The sequence below is a fragment of the Vulpes vulpes genome, unplaced genomic scaffold (assembly GCF_048418805.1).
Source record: "Vulpes vulpes isolate BD-2025 unplaced genomic scaffold, VulVul3 Bu000000642, whole genome shotgun sequence".
Taxonomy (NCBI): domain Eukaryota; kingdom Metazoa; phylum Chordata; class Mammalia; order Carnivora; family Canidae; genus Vulpes; species Vulpes vulpes.
The window spans coordinates 2,232,574-2,252,027 of record NW_027325668.1 but is presented as its reverse complement, the minus strand read 5'-3'; the positions used below and the strand labels follow the sequence as shown (position 1 = coordinate 2,252,027).

General features: G+C 38.7%; 2 long non-coding RNA genes across 2 annotated transcripts in view; one reads left to right on the top strand and one right to left on the bottom strand.

Moving 5' to 3' along the window:
- Positions 1 to 449: 449 nt before the first annotated feature.
- LOC140596427 (uncharacterized) lies at positions 450 to 2,185 on the bottom strand. Its single transcript, XR_011998407.1, has 2 exons — positions 1,916 to 2,185; positions 450 to 744 (listed from the first exon to the last, which is right to left on the bottom strand). It is a non-coding gene; the product is annotated as an uncharacterized lncRNA (long non-coding RNA).
- Positions 967 to 19,454, top strand: part of LOC140596423 (uncharacterized) — a 60,433-nt gene continuing 41,945 nt past the window's right edge. The window contains exons 1-4 of the long non-coding RNA XR_011998404.1: positions 967 to 1,033; positions 4,165 to 4,280; positions 8,809 to 11,252; positions 12,168 to 13,436. This is a non-coding gene — a long non-coding RNA (uncharacterized lncRNA). The remainder of the gene's footprint in view (positions 1,034 to 4,164; positions 4,281 to 8,808; positions 11,253 to 12,167; positions 13,437 to 19,454) is intronic.

The window sequence follows — 19,454 nt, the reverse complement described above, 5'->3', positions numbered from 1 at the left end:
GCCCGCCGGCCCGGCCCCCCCAGCCCTGGCCTTCCGCCCCCGCCTCACCACCCCCCAAGTGCGCTCTCCCCACGCCCTCCTACTCCGCACAAGGCCATTCACTTCATCACCAGCGTCCTCCTCCCCTTCCACAGGGCCCCCTCCTCCTCCTGCAAGAGGGAGGATCTGAGGAAAAGTGCACCCCGGTTCCCCAGCCGCTCTGCATCCAAACCCAGTGATTTGCATCATAACAGCGTTTTGTGCGGTTCCCCCCACCGCGGTCGCAGGGGTTCGTACATTGCACGTGAAAGGACAATATTAATGACGGAAAGAAGCGGCAGGAGCAGAGCCATAGAGAGGTCGGGAATCCGAGCGGAAATCCCTTCGCAGTAAAGTAACTGCTTAGGTGCGTAGATTTCTTTGCTTAAAGAAAAAAAGAAAAACAAAGAAAAGAAAACCACACAGGCTGATTAATTTTAAAAAACAGGCTTGTTGATACAGTAGCTTTGAGTCTTTTGCTTTTTCCCTTCCTCTTTCCCTTTTTTAGTTCTTGATTTATTCTTTCTCTCTTTAACCCCCTTTTCTTTTTCTTTCTTTCTTCCTTTCTGTCGCTCTCTCCTTTACATCCCAGACAGTCTCCTCTCCCTTCGGAGGTGCGTGACACGTCTCAGGACACACCTGCCCCCGGGGATGTCACTGCAGTGCACATGGCGCTGCCGCTGCTGTTCTCGCAGTCTCGGTAGCTCGCTCCCAGGCTCTCACTCACTTTTCTTTTCTTTTCTTTTCTTTTTTTTTTTAATTTTTTTGTTTATTTATGATAGTCACACAGAGAGAGAGAGAGAGGCAGAGACATAGGCAGAGAGAGAAGCAGGCTCCATGCACCGGGAGCCTGATGTGGGATTTGATCCCGCGTCTCCAGGATCGCGCCCTGGGCCAAAGGCAGGCGCTAAACCACTGGGCCACCCAGGGATCCCCCTTTCACTCACTTTTCAAAGACGCACGGATGTGGTGGTGGGAAGCAGAGAAAAGAGGAAGGCGACCCGGAAAGGGGGAGGTGAGAGCGAGGAGGAGGGTGGAGGTGGCCGGTGGGGGTGGGTGGGAGGGTGTGATGTTCAGAGAAGGCACCAGGTGCCCGCCGGAAGGCGGGGGAGGTGTGGGGGTGCTGCTGGCGGGGACTGAGTGAGGGATGGAGGCAGCTCAGGTGGGTGAAGAGGCGGAAAGGGCCGCGCACGGGGCTGCCTCCTGGGAGCGCAAGGCTGAGCCAGGGCCGGAGATCCGAGGGCCTGGAGCCAACTGCCGCTGCCCCTGCCGCACCGAGGAGTGGGGGGGGGGGGGGGGTGCACATCGCCGGGGAGTAGGGGACTGGAAGGGGCAGAGTGGAAATGCGGGGTGCAGTGGGGGTGATGGGGAAGGGCGTGAAGCTGATGCTCCCGCGGCGGGGAGGGGATGACCTGGTAGAGGAGCCCGCAGACGCTGTAGAAGCGGAGGACGGCGCTGCGTCTCCAGGTCACGGTCCCTTCTCTAAGGGGCTCGGAAGGAACGAGGGGGCGAGAAGATGCTGGTGACGGGGGCCCAGAGTGCAGGGGTGTCTCGGGGTCCTGGCAGGGGAGGCGGCGGCGGTGGACGCGGCGCTGGCGGCGGCGGCGGCTCCCGGATGCTCGAGCTGCAGCAGCAGCAGAGGCACCGGCGGCGGCGGCGGCAGCAGCTCTACCGAGCGCCAGACCCAAGGGCAAGCTCAGCGCGGCGGAGGCCCCGCCCCCACCCTGGCAGGGACAGACACCGCCCCCGGCCAATAGGAGCGCACCCGCCTCCCGGGCCTGGCCAATGAGAGGAGGCGGTGGGCGGAGACAAGCGCCGGGAGAAACCAACTGGCTTCTCAAGGACCCTTGGGGCAGGGAGGACCCGACCCCCGCCCACACCCCTCCCACGGTCTCACCTCCTTGGACACGTCTCGCCCCGACTTCACAGGGGAGACCCTCGCCCGTCTTGACCGCGCCTTCCCTCAGGAACGGTTCAGCCAATCGCCACCGCGAGGGGGCGGGGTTAGCCACGTCCCCGGCAGGTTCTGGGATCCGTGGGGCCTGGGCCAGATCCTGGGTGCGAGGTGCTTGTGCGCATGCGGACTCCGAGAGCAGATGGTGGCTGCACCTGCCCACGCACCAGCTGCAGCACATTCTCCAACGCTCTCAGCAGCAAAGGGAGAGAGGGCAGGGGGCGGGGGGAGGCTAAGTGTAGGGAGCGGCGCACCTGCCTGCCTGCAGCATCACTCACCAGAGTTCATATTTTACCTTACGTTGCCAAGATGCCCTGTCCAGCAGTGAGGAACCCTATAATTCCCAATCTCTGTGTCACTTTCAAGTGAGGATTAAAGATAGGCATGAGTTTTCTACACACTCCCTTTTCACATCTTTACAATCTTTGCTCCTACGTGTTCCAGATAAGGAAGAGGGCTGCTGATCTCTACATAAGACTTTCCCTAAGCGGCTATGTCAGAGGTTTCCAAGACTATCACCAGATTCAGTGATTTGCTAGAACCCACAGGGCTCAGAAGTTCTTGTACACATAATTATGGCTTATTACAGCAAATGGACAAAAAGCAAAGTGATTTTTTTTAAAGCAAAATGATTAAAGGAAAATAGTACATGGGGCAAAGTCTGAAGGAAACCAGATGTAAGCTCCCAAAAGTTCTCCCTCAGTAGAGGACATGGTTAATTTCCCTAGCAACAAGATGAGGAAACCTGTTTGAAGTATTGTCTACCAGTGAAGTCACCTGAGCCTACAACGCCAAGGCTTTTATTGGTGGTCCACCACGTAGGTATGTATATAGCCACTGCCTACAAGACCAGTTTCTGAGGCTCCAGAAACCCAGGAGAACAGGTGTTCACCATAAATCACAACGTTTGCACATATTCTCTAGAAAGACTGGTATAACACCTCAGGGACACAGGCATACAAAACATTTATATTGTTTAGAATCCAAATATTTTTTAACAACTTTGTTGAGCTATATCTCACATACCACACTATTCACCCATTTAAAATGTACAATTCATTGGTCTTTTTCTATTCAGAGATATGTACAACCATCTCCACGATTTTAGAACATTTCATTACTGGAACTGTGATTTCCAGTTCTGCACATAGGAAGCTGAGAAGTCAACTCTCTGTCCTAACAACAAGTAAACAAGCTGAATAGACTTAAAAATCAACTGTTCTCAGGTTTTTAAGAGGGGGAAGACACAGGAAAAATCACTGATCCCAAGATTGGATATATAGAAAGGTGAATGAATAACAGGAGGGAGTCATAGCTTACCTGGAGCAGACACTCACAAGCGGAAACACCTGTAGGAACCAGGCCTGAGATGAAAATTTGAACTGTACTTGTACTTGAAAACTTGAATTTCTGGAGTCTCAGAGCAAACAACTCTGGGGATTAAAAACTCCAAGGGGATCTAGTCATAGAAGAAACTCCCACAATACTGTTAGACTCACTTGTAGGAGCTCCATCAGATTCCCACAATAAATACTATTAAAAAAATTCCCTGGGGCTTACAGCAGGGAAGGGGAAGAGAAACCATTTTGAAACATGCCAAAGCACTCCATTTTTCTTAATTTCTCTTCACTCCACACCTATCTATGTAGAAGTCTGAAAATTCAACAAAAATATTTCTGGAACTATTAAATGAGTATAGCGAGGCTACAGAATGACAGGTTAATATACAAAGGTCAACTGATTTCCTACATGCCAGCAATGAACAAGTGGAATTTGAAATTGAAAACACAATGCCTAGCCAACACTTGTCTCCTATGTTGTTAATTTTAGCCATTCTGACAGGTGTGAAATGAGATCTTTTGTAGTTTTGATTTGTAATTCCCTGATGATTGATGTTGAGCATGTTTTCATTGATGTTGAGTCTGTTAGCCATCTCTATGTCTTCTTTGGAAAAACATCCATTCATGCCTTCTCCTCATTTCTTAACTGGATTATTCATTTTTTGGGTGTTGAGTTTGATAAGTTCTTTATAGATTTTGGATACTAACCCTTTATCAGATATGTCATTAACAAATATCTTCTCCTATTCTACAAGGTTGCCTTTTAGTTTTGTTGATTGTTTCCTTCACTGTGCAAAAGCTTTTTACATTGATGAATCCCAATAGTGTATTTTTGTTTTTCTTTCCCTTCAGGAGACATATGTAATAAGAAGTTGCTACAGTTGGTGTCAAAAAGGTTGCTGCCTGTGTTCTCCTCTTGGATTTTGATGGTTTCAGATCTCACATTTAGATCTTTAATCCATTTGAACGTAAGAAAGTGGTCCAGTTTCATTCTTCTGCATGTTGCTGTCCAGTTTTCCCAGCACTATTTTTTGTTAAAGTGACTTTTTTCCCAGTGGATATTCTTTCCTGCTTTGTTGATCAGCTGACCATATAGTTGTCAGAATCCATTTCCGGGGTCTCTACTCTGTTCCACTGATTTTCGTCTGTTTTTGTGCCAGTACCACACTGTCTTAATCACTGCAGCTCTGTAATACAGCTTGAAGTCCAGAATTGTGATGCCTGCAGCTTTGTTTTTCTTTTTCAAGATTGCTTTGGCTATTCAAGGTCTTTTATAGTTCCATACAAATTTTAGGATTGTGTGTTCTAGCACTGTGAAAAATCCTGGTGGTATTTTGATAGGAATTGTATTAAATATGTAGATTGCTTTCAGTAGTATAGATATTTTAACAATATATGTTCTTTTGATCCATGAGCATGGAATGTTTTTCCATTTCTTTGCATCCTCTTTAGTTTCTTTCATCAGTATATTATAGTTTTCAGAATACAGGTCTTTCACCTCTTTCGTTGAGTTTACTCCAAATATCTTATGGATTTGAGTGCAATTGTAAATGAATCAATTCTTTAATTCCTCTTTCTGCTGTTTCACTATGGATGTATAGAAATGCAACAGATATCTGTATGTTGATTTTCTAACCTGTGACTGTACCGAACTTGTGTGCCAGTTCTAGCAACTTTTTGGTAGAGTCTTTTAGGTTTTCCGTATAGAGTATGATGTCATCTGTAAATAGTGAAAGTTTGACTCCTCCCTTGCCAATTTGGATGTGTTTTATTTCTTTTTGCTGTCTGACTGTTGAGGGTAGGACTTCCACTGCTATGTTAAATAACAACGGGTGAGAGTGGACCACACTGTCTTGTTTTTGACCATAGAAGAAAAGCTCTGTTTTCCCCACAGACAATGATATTAGCTGTGCGTTTTTCACATATGACCTTTGTGATGTTGATATAGATTCCCTCTATCCCTACTTTGCTGAGGGTTTTTATTATGAATGGATGTTGTATTTTAAGGGGAAACCTCTCACACTGTTGGTGGAAATGAAAACCGGTGTAGCCACTCTGAAAAATAGTACAGAATTTCCTGAAAAAGTTAAAAATAGAACTACCTTATGATCAAGGAATTACACTACTGTGTATTAACCCAAAGGATATAAAAATACGAATTCAAAGGGATACATTCACCCCAGTGTTTATAGCAACATTATCAACAATAGCCAAATTATGGAAAGAGCCCAAATGCCATCGACTGATGAATAGATAAGCAAATGTGTATATATAAATAAATGGGATATTACTCAGCCGTAAAAAGAATGAAATCTTTCCATTTGCAACAACGTGGATGGAGCTATGGAGTATTATGCTAAGCAAAGTAAGTCAGTCAAGTAAGATAAATGCCTTATGATTGCACTCATATATGGAACTTAAGAAGCAGAACAGATGAACAGGGGGTAAAAGAGAGGCAAACCAGGAAACAGACTCTTAGCTACATAGAAGGAACTGATGATCACTCTTCCCAGGTGAGCAGGGGATGCATTACATGGGGGATGGGTATTAAGGAGACCACTTTTGATGAGCATGGGGTATTGTATGTAAGTGATGAATCACTAGGTTCTGCACCTGAAACTAATATTGAATGGTTAACTGTAATTTACATAAAGAATTGGAAAAAAAGACTCACAATACCATTTACATTAACAGTCTCAAAAATGAAATACTTAGGGCAGCCCAGGTGGCTCAGCGGTTTAGCACCACCTTCGGCCCAGGGCCTGATCCTGGAGACCCAACATCGAGTCCCACATCAGGCTCCCTGCATGGAGCCTGATTCTCCCTCTACCTGTGTCTCTGCCTCTCTCTCTCTCTCTCTCTTTCTCTGAATAAATAAACAAATAAATAAGTAAAAAAATGAAATACTTAGATGAATCAAAAAAACAAACAAAAACTAAATAAATGGAGATATATTCTATTTTTATGGACAAGATGATTCAATATTATGAAAATGTAAAATTTTATATATATATATATATATATATATATATATATATATATATAAAGGGGGGGATACAGGGAGCTATCAATGTAATACCAATTAAAATCCCATCAGGTTATTTTATATGTATCAAAAATTAATTCTAAAATTTATATGGAGAGACAAAATATCTAGAATAGCCAACACACTATTGAGGGAGAACAACAGAGTTGGAGGGCAGATGCTACTTGGTTTTAAGCCTTACTACTCAGCTATAGTAATCAAGGCAGTGTGGCATTGACAAAAGAACAGACAAATAGAGTAATGGGCCAAAACAGAGATCCCAGAAATAGATCTCCATAAATACAGTCAACTGATCTTTGACAAAGGAGAAAAGGAAATACAATAAAGATAGTCTCTGCAACAAATGCTGAAAAATTGGGCAATCATCTGCAAAAACATGGGCCTAGACACAAATCTTGTACCCTTTACAAAAAAATAATTCACCTACATGTGAAAAAGAACACTATAAAACTCCATGAAGAGAGTATATGAGAAAACCTAGATTACCTTGGCTATCATAAGGTCTTTTTACCACACCACCAAAGGCAAGATCCATGAAAAAAAAAAAAAAAAAGATAAGCTGAATTTCATTAAATTTAAAAGCTTTTGCTCAATGAAAATCAATATCAAGAAAATTAGAAGATAAGCCACAGAATGGGTAATATTTTTTTCCAAAAAATGCACCTGATAAAAAACCATTATCCAAAATATACAAAGAACTCTTTTTTATTTACAAGATTTATTTATTTATTTTAGAAAGAGAGTGAAAGAAGATGCATGGGAAGCATGAGTGGGGGTAGGAGCAAAGGAAGAGAATCCTCAAGAAGACTCCTTGCTGAGCTCAGACCCTGAGGTGGGGCTCAGTGTGGGGAAGGAACGCCAGGCTCCCATTCTACCTCACTACCTATGTGATTATGACTTGAGCCAAACCAAGAATTGGTCACTTAATCGACTGAGCATTCAGGGGCCCCTTAAATATGCCAAGAAGTCTTAAAACTCAAGAATAGGAAAACAAACAGCTCGATTTTAAAATAAGCCAAAGAGAGGTTAGGGGCACCTGGGTGACTCAGTTGGTTAAGCATCTGACTCTTGATTTTGGCGTGGCTCATAATCTGGGTCCTGGAATCAAGCCTCCCATTTGGCTCCATGCACAGTGGGGAATCTGCTTAAGGATTCTCACTCTCCCTCTTCCTTTGTCCCTCCCCCTGCTTGCACATTCTCTTTATGTAAAATAAAAATAAATAAATCTTTAAAAATAATGATAATAATAAATAAAAATAAGCCAAAGACCTTAACTGATACTTTACCAAAGAAAATACACAAATGGCAGATACACGTATTTAAAAATGCTTCACACTATATGTTATCAGGTAAATGAAAATGAAAATAACAGGGAGATACCCACACACACTTACTAGAATGGCCAAAATCCAGAACACTGACAACACCAGGTCCTAGTAAGGATAGGAAGCAAGAGGAAATTTCACACACTATTGGTGAGGATCAAAAGTGGAACAGGCACTTGGAAGACAATTTCAAAGTTTCTCGCAAAACTAAACATACTCTTAATATATAATCTAGCCACATTCTCCTTGGTATTTACTCAAATAAATAGAAAATCGTGCCCACACAAAAACTGGCACATGTATGTTTATAGCAGCTTCAGTTTAATTTGCCAAAAGTTGGAAAAAACCAACATGGCCTTGAGTAGAAGAGTGAATGAGTGAATGGATGAATGAATGAATGAATGAATAAATATTTATCTAGCACTAAAAATAAATGAGCTATCAAGCCACAAAAAGACAATGAAGAACTTTCAGTACTAGTATATTAGCATATATATTAACATTTTAGTAAGTAATAGAAACAAATAGAGAAGGCTACATGATTCCAAATATGTGACATTCTGGAAAAGATAAAACTCTGGAGACAATAAAAGTATCTATGGTCAGCTGGGGTCGGGGTGGTTGGGAAAATGAATAGGTAGAGCACAGAGGATTTTTAGTACAGTGAAAATACTCTGTATGATATTATAATGATGTATGTATGTCATTATATATTCATTCAAACCCATAGGATGAATAACACCAAGAGTGAACCCTAAGGTGAACTATAGACTTTAGGTGATTATGATGTGTCAAAGTAGGTTTCCTTTTTGGTAGAAAAAAAAAGTAGGGTGATTGTTGATAATGGGATAATGTGTGTGGGATATAGGGAGAGAGATGGGATCTCTCCCTCCCTCTCAGTCTTGTTGGCAACCTAAAGCTACTCTAAAAAAGTAAAACCTTAAAAAAAAATCCAGTACCCTTTAGCTTTCACCACCTTATGATCCCAGCTACCTCCCAAGCCATAAGCAATCAGTCATTTATTTTATGTTTCTATACCTTTGCCTATTCTGGATTTGTAGTGAATCTTCAAGATTGCTAATACTGTGGCTGCACTGGCTCATATGATTTTTATTTTGGTTATAGGACACATTTCGGCAAGAAATCATCAAGGAACTTCGAAGAACAAGATTTATAACTCACACATCCTGGAGGGAATATGGCATGTCAAAGGCACAGAGTAAAGGCAAGGTAGAGAGAAGGGGGTGAGAGACATAGAAGATGGAGAGAGAAAGGGATGGACAGAGAGACAGACAACCCTGAACTTGGGGTTCTGCCTTTATTAGGGTTCAAGTGTGGAGTGTTTAGAGTTTCATGCGTTCACTTTTCACCAGCTAATTTAAAGCATAAGAGCAGGAATTAGGGGTGGGGATGTAAAAGCAGGGTCCCTCAAGCTGTCAAGTATCTCAGTTAACTAAGGCTTTTTTGCGAAAGGAAACTTCATGGCGGGGGTGGCCTAATTCCATGCCTGGTTGTTTTGCTAGTAGTTGGGTCACAGAACTAATAATATATTTATTCAAGATGACTGTCTTTTAATAAAAATTTCCTGGCCATAAAAAAAACCTAATGTCAACCGCTCATACAACACCACCATCAACAACAAAAAGCTTCATGTCAGGCACTTATATTACACAGAGAATCTACATTATCACATTTGCTTGTTTTATGTATCTCCTCGCACTCTTGCTAGAGACAAAGGAGAACTCCCCAGGATAGAACAGCTTCACTCTGTCTTCCCAGCAGGAATTCCAAAATTTCTGTGGACAAGTGCTTGATATATTTGCCTGTTAGTGAATGTAGTAATCCTGCCTTTGATCTACCATGCATTTTCTGCATGAATTTATGGAGAGATGAAAGCTGATGCCCTGTCATTTTAGACCATTGAGCTCTGGACTCAAAGGAACCACATTTGAACATATGAAGAAACTATGTGACATTACCTGAGGGTTTGTGATGAACTGGATATTCCCTATTTGCTCATCCCAGACTTACCTTCCCCCCATCCCAATCCTGCTGTGTCGCAGAGGCTGACCTCCATGGACTTCATCAATCTGGTTGTCTTGCCTCTGCTGCTAGTTGTGATCAGCCCATGGAATGCACACGTCGGAAGCTAGAGAAAGATGAAAGAGAGATACATATCAGGTTTCTTATTTCTCTGTGTTTCTCTCTGCTCGTTTGAGGGTTTGTGTGTTTTTTATTGTTGGTGGTGGTGTTTTTGTTTTGTTTTGTTTTTAAACATGTGTATTTCTCTACTACTGTCCACAGCTTCTGGTCATGCATTACACGACTGTACTTCTAAGAGCGTTCTGATAGCCGTTCCCTTCTTTATCCCTTCACGTCTAAGGGGTAAAAGACACATTGATTGCTTGCTGCTGCTTCATGTTCAGGGCAGGCGCTTCACCATTCTTTACATTTCCCTTAATCATCCCAACTCCTGTATAAATACCACCTTGTATAACTCTCTATCATTAGATTTTTTCCAGTTACCTCTTGAGTGTGCCTGTTTTATGCTAGTAGTTTGAAAAATACATGAGATTCTCATTGGGTACAATTACTGGGTAGAGATTTGCTTCTGTTTGGCAGAATGTGTGGGAAGAAATAAACAAAGGACTATTTGGTTCTATTTGGTTTAACCATTGTACAGAAAGTAATTTTGCATTTTCCATGTACTTCAAAATGTTTCTCAGCTACTTCTTTAGTGTTGGGTTGGTGGGCATGTTCTTGATTCCAGCCAACAGATTATAATAAGAGGTGCTATGTATCATTTGTAAGCAGAGGCAGTTCAGAACAGGAGTAAATTCTCCATGCTGTATTTTCCTCTAACTTAGCCACAGCTAAGGCCAGATTTTCTCAGGATAAAGAAGAGTTGCCCTCCCAATACCAGCTGTCCAAATTTTCTGAGGTAAAACCATGAATACGTTAGACTAAGTAATGAAAATTTTGACATATGAGTACTACCTTGCATGTTTTATAGTAAAGATACATCTGCACAATAATAAAGTCCATTTGTAAAGTGTTTCTCTGTTACATCATTTGTAACAGCAGAAGACTAGAAACTATTAAAGCTTCCACAAATAAAAACAAGTTAAATAAACTGTGGTTTAAACACACAGATACAGAAAAATTGCAGGCTATAATGCTACATTACCTGAAGAACACTCTCTATAGATTGTCAACTTTTTGTAAGAGGACGAAATATAAGTACATATTCCTGTTTGCTTTATTTGTGTGAAGAAAAAGTAATATAATAACAAAAACATAGTAATATAGTGGTCTCAAGATGAGTGAGGATTGGGTGGAAGTAAGAATTCTAAATGTACAGCTTCTCAATTAGTTTGAAACATTTTTGAACCATTGAATGTAATGATTTATTTAACAAATGACAATTGAATATTTTTACCTCTAACATCAGAAAAATAAAAATAAGTAAGAGCAATGCACCATACATTCTCAACAAAATGAATCAATGGAACACCAAAGAAGGCCTCAGAAGAAATGCAAGTGAAGCAAATATTCAGCTGTTGACACCTGTAGGTAGAGGATCAATTTGTTTCAATAATGATGCTGGAGAGATTAAATTCCTATTGCAAAATGTAGGTAATGTATGTGTCTCAAAATATATTTTAAAATAAGATATTACTCAAAGATATATTTTGAAGAATTATAATAGGCAAAATTATTTTTGAAGGGTGTGAATATATATCTGTATATGTATCCATATATAAAGATTAGCTTAAATAATTATAAGATTTCTGCATGTCAAAAATCATAAAATTTCAAAACAAAAGACTTAGGCAAAAAAATGTGAGAGAATATAATTTTCCAACAAATAGTGAAATAAAAATCTGATATCCTTCAACAAAAAAGAGATAAAATGGTCATTTGAAAAAATAGTAATAGAGAAACCGAAAAAAGCTGTTATGCCTAGAAACTTTCAAAGGAGGAAATACAAGTAATCAATAATTGCATTTAAGTAGTCCAATGTTAATTGTGATCAACTGATAACCAGATATCGTTCACTAGGCTGTCATAACTGAAAATGATTTTTTAATGCACAATAATTTACAGTTGTTCAGGGAATATATGTGGTAAGGTGCTTGTAGACATATCAATAGGTGAATAAGCAACTTAGCAACACACGTCAAAAGCCCTAAGAATATGAGAAAATATACATGTTTCCCCAATTGGGGCTATTGCAAGCAATAATTCATTGAGCAAAATGTCAGCTATTTTCTCTAATTTTAGGTTACATACTACTCAATATAGAGTTATTTTTTTAGTATGTGTATAAACAATGATTATAACTTTTCCATATATTTATGGCTGCATGTTTTATTCTATGAAATGCTTTCTTGTGTTGATCTCATGACTGGAAGTGTTTTCATTTGATGAAAATAATTATTAGGCGCAAACAGGTTTTAACCTGATAGTTTCTTTTCCATTAGCTTTGCGAACAAGAATCAATACAAGAACACTTCTCCAAAAATGATCTCTCATTCAACAACTATCAATGAGCATCTACCATATATCAGATCAGGTATGGTGTTAGGTGCTAGGAATAAGGCAGAAAACTATAAAAACAAGACAAACAAGTAAAAAAAATAATCCTGCCTGTATACAGTAACTAATATTCTAGTGCATTTTGAAGCACTGAAAAGATGATAGATTCTGTAACCAGATATGTGAAAATAATCAAAATAAAAAGATACCTTCACATGTTCCTACCACTTGCTCTTTTTTAAATAATCACATACAGCTAATTGTCTTCCCTGTCCCTTTCCAACACAATTCTTTTTCTTTATGATAATAATAAAATATTCATTAAATAATTAATTCAGAGAGACAATATTAAGGTAAAAGATTTTCAAGTTCTCAAACTCATCATTGATACATATCCTCCAATATTCATTTATATTTTGTCTATAGTTCTACATTAAAATATTTCACTTGCCTGGGGAAACATTTAACAATATTTATAACAAAGAAAACCTACCCTTGGAGAGTGGAAGCAATGCTGAATTGTTTCCTACTATTCATTAAAGCTCAATTATAAAAAAGAATATTTATGGAATTAATCTGTTTTATTTCTCCTCTTCTTCCCCGTTTTTCTCCTCTCCCTTTCCTCCTTCTTCCCCTTTTTCCTCCTCCTCCTTTCCCTCCTTCTTTCCTGTGACTCTAAAGTGTTGTGCTATATCAGATTTTGTATATATTTGTGCTTATGTTTGAGTATAAATATATATAAGTTCTGATATATTATACATATATAATCTACATATATAGCTACATTATACATATATATTATGACTACTCTAATATTTAGTAAGTTTTTAAGTGATTATTTTTATAATGAGACTTTTGAATAAAATATTTAGGCTCACCTTTGTATTCATTATGAGAAAAAAATCTTGCATTCTCTTCCTCCCTCATACCTTCCTCTGCTCCGTCACTTAATATTATCTTCCTTGTGTGTTTATCTTTGTATCATTTTATTTTTTAAATTTATTTATTCATAGGGACACACAGAGAGAGAGAGAGGCACAGACACAGGCAGAGGAAGAAGCAGGCTTCATGCAGGGAGCCCGACGTGGGACTCGATTCCAGGTCTCCAGGATCACACTCCGAGCCGTAGGCTGCACTAAACCGCTGTGCCACCAGGGCTGCCCGAATTTATCGTTTTAAAAGATGTCCTTTGACTGCAAGCTATTGTGCATAAGGTAATAAAGAGAATTATCTTAATATCCAAATTTTCTTGTTTTCATTTATTCATTTGATATTATCAGAATATCTAATATTTATGTTCTATCCTGTTATTCCTATTCCTGCCTTGGTTTTTATGATTTCAATTTTTAGTTGAATATATTAAATTCATTCCACTGGAGGATCCCTGGGTGACTCAGCGGTTTAGCGCCTGCCTTCCGCCCAGGGCACTATCCTGGAGTTCTGTATCGGGCTCCCTGCACGGAGCCTGCTTCTCCCTCTGTCTCTCTCTCTGTGTCTCCCATGAATAAATAAATAAATAAATAAATAAATAAATAAATAAATAAATAAATTCTTTAAAAATAAGCAAATAAATAAATTCTCCCTAATAGTCTTTTGCCAGGATCTTTCCATTCACTTCTTACCTAACTATAGCCTTTCTTCCAGAAAGGCTTGTATGAAAAATGTATGCTGCTATTTTACGGTAAATACTGTTTTGTCTATATACTTTATACTTGGAAGATGACTTTGCTGGATATAAGATCCTTGTATCATATTTTCTTTCCTTGAGTCTCTTTGCAAGTGTTGATCTTCTATCAATGAATATTGCAGCCAAAGTGATTACCTGGACCTTCATTTTCAATTTATCTATCTTATTTCCTTTCCTTTATAAGTGCCATACTCTTTTTCACCAAGAAGCCAAATGGATCTTTCCTAATAAACTCAAAGGAACATTTGTTTATTTGATTTTCTCCTTCACATATTCAGTTTTGCACATGTTATATATTTGGTTCCTGTCTTTTCTTTACTACTTGTTCACTACTTATTTGAATTTAGTTTCCTTTTGTTAATTTTTCTCACTTCACTTTTCTATGTATCCTACTGTTCTGTTTCTTTTCTTCCTATTTATCTTCCTCTTTACTGGCCATTCTTTCCTGTGTTCTTAGTGTTTTTTTTGTAAAAGTTGTGATTACATATTTAATATTTTTGTGTTAATGTTGGGAGTGTTGGATTCAAATTTTATCTGCTTTAATGTCTCGGTTTTCTTCCATGTTTTTTCTCTGTTGGGAAGTTTTCCTATTACCCCTTTTCTTTTCTTTTTTTTTATTACCCCTTTTCTTAAAGTAACATTATATGGATGCTTTATCTATTCCCCTTTGTTGGTTTTGTTGTTGTTGTTTCTTTCTGTGAGCTTTTGTTTTTTGTTTTTTGTTTCCTTTTGGCATATTTTTGTTGAGTTCTATTTTCAGAGAAGAAATTAGCAGGCGATAGCAATGACCGCATTCTTAAGTACTGGTTCTTAACATCTTTTTTTTTTTTTTTTTTGGTTCTTAACATCTTTTGTCTAATTTCTCTGTAGATGTTTGCCTTTTATTTATTGATATTATTTGATTACTGATATTAAGAGCCCTTTATTTACTAGAAATTATTTTGTTACATGCATAGTGTTATTTAAATGAGCACAGAAGTCCATGTAGTATTATTTTATAAATCTTTATAAATCCTCATTCACTTTATTTATAACCTTTTGTCATTGATGGTTCTATTAGGATAACATAAACCTCTGTAAATATTGCAAGCAATTTAGAGTTTAGCACAGCAAATTAAGTGCTTACAAATCTGTTGAAAGGACTGAGAAGTAAAAGGTCACGGCATACCACCAATAGATCTCAGGTTTGTTGATAGCTTTGGGGGAATTATGAAGTTCCTATTTCCAACCCTGCTCAAAAGGTACGGGAAGTCACTGCTGTTGGTTGCTGCAGGGCAGGCTGTAACACTGAAGAGAATGATTCTTAATGGCCAGCAGACACTAAAAATTCTCACATTCACCATATCCATGCTTTTGCTTTCTGCTGCAAAAGGAAGAATAGAACTGTTTCACTTCTGCCTTCCAGATCTAACAGTCACTCATATTATTATAATCTAAACCAAAGCACTGCCACAAAGCACCCTGGGAAATTTGTTTTCTAGACATGCTTCTAAGCTATAGGAGAGAGCACGGAAGGTGGTGAGAATGGTTCTGAGTACCAACAATCCTTTTCCTCAGTGCCAGTACACAGCCTTCTATTCAAGCTTATCTCCCAAACAATGGCAACAAGATCATGTGACTGACAAAGATGATGTGCAAGTGACAATGTGTTTGCTCTTTTCCTGAAGTCCTCATCATATGCTATACGATATATAGCATTAGATAGTCTTTATTTCTTTTCTAGTGTAATCCCAAACCCCCTTCTAGTTTGTAGAACCTGTAACCTGTAAAGACTGATTAATAAGTCATTCCATCAACCCTTTATAAAAATTGTGCAGAAAAAAAGAAAGTCTTCACTTTTTAAATTCATATTATTTACTTGTTTATTTATTTATTGTATACTCCATACCCAGTATGGAGCTTGAACTCACAATCCTGAGATCAAGAATCGCAAGTTCTACTGACCGATGTAGTCATGGCGCGCTGAGAAAAGAAAAGCTTTAAAAAAGGCAACTGATAAGATACAGAACAATAAAGACAATATGATTATTTGTCTAGTCTTTGTTTAACAACTGGTATTTAGTTCCTATTTAAAACTTCTTTCTTTCACTTTCCATGCTATGTTACATTTATACTCAGTCAGTGCCTCAAAAGTTTGTGATACTCTGCTTAGTAAGGTGATTCAAACTTTTATTCCTTAAATATCATGCTATGTTTGATATTTGATTGCTGTGGCCTTGAGAACCCATGAGTTGGACAAACATAATCCTCTCTGCTTCTACTGTGTAGCAGAAATTATATTGCACCTTACTATTAAGATTGTAACTACAAACAGTTGGCCTTTACCTATTAATTTGGTTGCATTAGAAACTCAATAAGAGTAAGTTTTGTTTTGTTTTTTTTTTTTTTTTTTTTTTTTTTTAAAGATTTATTTATTTATTTATGATAGACATAGAGAGAGAGAGAGAGGCAGAGACACAGGAGGCGGGAGAAGCAGGCTCCATGCCGGGAGCCTGATATGGGACTCGATCCCGGGGCCTCCAGGATCACGCCCAGGCCAAAGGCAGGCGCTAAACCGCTGAGCCACCCAGGGATCCCCCCTTTGTTTTGTTTTTAATTTCGAGTTCATTGAAACCATCACTGTGCCCTTGTAAAACAATTCCGCCTTTGGAAACAAACACCTGTAAACCATCAAAGCAGTAAATTATAGGGAGGGGAGACAAAATCATTTTTGAGGGTGTTCTGAGGGATTATAATGAAAGGAGTCATTCTCACTTTCAACCATTGAGTTTCCAATCTGTTTTCTAAGACAGAAAAAAACATTTGTGGTCATAAATAAAAAAAAATTTAGAACATTTCTTCAATTCTACCAGATATTTTCTATAAGCCATTCCACTATATAACTGGACCAACTGCTTCTGGGTAATGAGGCACCCAACAAGGCGAGTGATTCCCTTGGGTATGAGTCCATTGCTTTACTCTTTTGTTGTAAAGTGAATGCCTTGGTCAGAAGCAACATTGTATGGGATGATAATTGTAGCAAATAATGTATTCTATAAATCAGTGGGTAAGACTGAGGGCAGGAAAATTAGAGACACAGAATGGAAATGCTTATCTATAGTAAGTGATAATATCAATGGGGGGAAGGATTACTACTCTTTGATTCAAAAGGGTAAACATTCATTAAACTGCCACCAGAACTTACTTCCACCCTTCCCTCTGGGAACATATACGTAGGATTTCTAGTTGATCTTCACTATAGACATTTGGTAATTGAGCAGCTGAGGTAGCCAGATTTACCTTTATGAGAATCTTACGTATTTGAGGCTAAGCAAATTCTATACCAGCATCCATTGTCAGTTTGTTAACGAGTCTACAGAGTAAACACTAGGTGGCACATAAAGAGCCTGACTGACATCCACACAATAAGAAATCTTATCTGACCTGGTACTGCAAGTCTCTTATATATCAGTATGTGTTTGAAAACATTTATATAAATAACAAATATCTATGTTTTTTGCCAATTTTTAGAAGTTCATCATTAATCTTCCTTCTTAACCAAATTATTCCCTAATTTTTTGATTGTAGGGTTTCTAAAGTTAGTGTTATTGGAAAAATTATTTGTCAGCACACCTGATTGTTAATGTCAATGAATTGATGCATATCTGTACCTTCAACCAATTATTTTCCTATGCAAAGTGAACAACCAGAGGCCATGCTCAAAATTCTACCCCTGAAAGGATTTTCCTACACAATTATCTTTCAGGCCTATGATAATTAATTTTAGACATCAACTTAACTGGACCATAGGACACCAAGATATTTGTCAAACATTATTCTTGGTATTTCTGTGAGGGTGGTTGTAGATGATATTAACATTTTAATCAATATACTGAATAAAGCAGAACTCCTCCCCTAATGTGAGTGGGCTTCATCTAATCTATTAAAGGTCTGGAGGAGGGTGCCTGGGTGGCTCAGTGGTTGAATATCTGCCTTTGGCTCAGGTGTGATCTCAGAGTCTTGGAATCAAGTCCCACATCAGGCTTCCCACAGGAAGCCTGCTTCTCCCCCTGCCTATCTCTCAGCGTCTCTGTGTCTCTCATGAAGAAATAAATAAAATCTTTAAAAATAAATAAATAAATAAATAAATACAAAATAAAGGTCTGGAGGAATAAGAAAGCTGAACCCTCCCATGAATAAATAGAACTCCTCTTGCTTATGTGAATAGGAACATCATTATATTCCTGTCTCCAGACTGCAATGGAAAATTCATCTCTTTTAGGGTCTCTAGTTTACCAGCTCTCAATCTGGAACTACACCATCAGTTCTTCTGGATCTCAAGTTTACCAAATATAGACTTCTCAGCTGCCAAAATGAGATAATTCCTTCTAACAAGTTAATAAATCTTGCGTGTGTGTGTGTGTGTGTGTGTGCACAGTTATAATTATATAATTATATATATATATATATTTGTTTTGTTTTGTTTTGTTTTCTCCTAGTCAATTGATTCTATAGAATTCCCTAACAGGCTATAGATAAGAATGGAAGTAGCGGTGGTAATTAGATGCCATGAGAGTCTGAGCTACGTGATTATGTAACTCATACATGGTATCAGAATCTGTAGGAGCCTGACTCTAGAGAGTAATGAATCTTATAACAGCTAATCATGTTGTATAACTGAGACTACATGATTATAGGTAAGATGTCCCTTTCAGTCTCTACTGAGGGTTTAGTAACAAAGTTGAAGCTCTTTAAAAATGAGAGCTGTTATTTGATGGAAAAAGTCATAGTTTTTCTCCCTAACTTCAAGTTTGTCTGTTTTTCTCCTTGCATAAATTATTAGAGGGTTTATACAATATCCTAATTTGTATAGGAATTTTATGTGTTGTTGGAGTTACTAAATTATAGGCCAAGTGGAAGAGAAGGTAGCCTTCATCTTATTTTGTTTGTACTCAGTCAAAACCAGCAACCTGAGGGAATATGTCAGAGCAGTATACATTTTTTTTCTTTTTTTAATAAGTTATAATGTAAACTTGTGTCTCTGTTACCTGGTATTCTATGTAGGGATTCGGCCTACTTTGTAAAACCTGGGTCTTCCCTCTCCAATGTGATAAAGACCTTCACTTTGTAATATGATAGCTCAAATGAGGTGGTGCCTTTTCTGTCTTGTTTTGGTTTTGATTTTAAAATATCACATAACATTGAATGATGTCCATTGATTTCACTGCTAGAATGTCCATGTGAATTTGCTACTACCAGAGGTGCCTACAATGAAAATTACTATTATTATTGTACCTACTTTGCTGCCCATTTCAGGGACCACATTGGGTGTAAAATCACCATACTAAGGGCTATACTTTGGCATCTCCCAATCTGGAATACTGGCATGACTATTAATGTCAAGAGTCCTGTTCTTTTTGTTATCCCCTGCCTCAAGAAGACATCCAATTCAGAACCTGTCAAGAGCACTAGTGCTTCCCTCACAAATAAATTTTCGATGTTTTGGTGACATAAATGTAAGAAGGTCCTTTGAAGACCTCCCAAGAGATATTACCAAAGATAAATC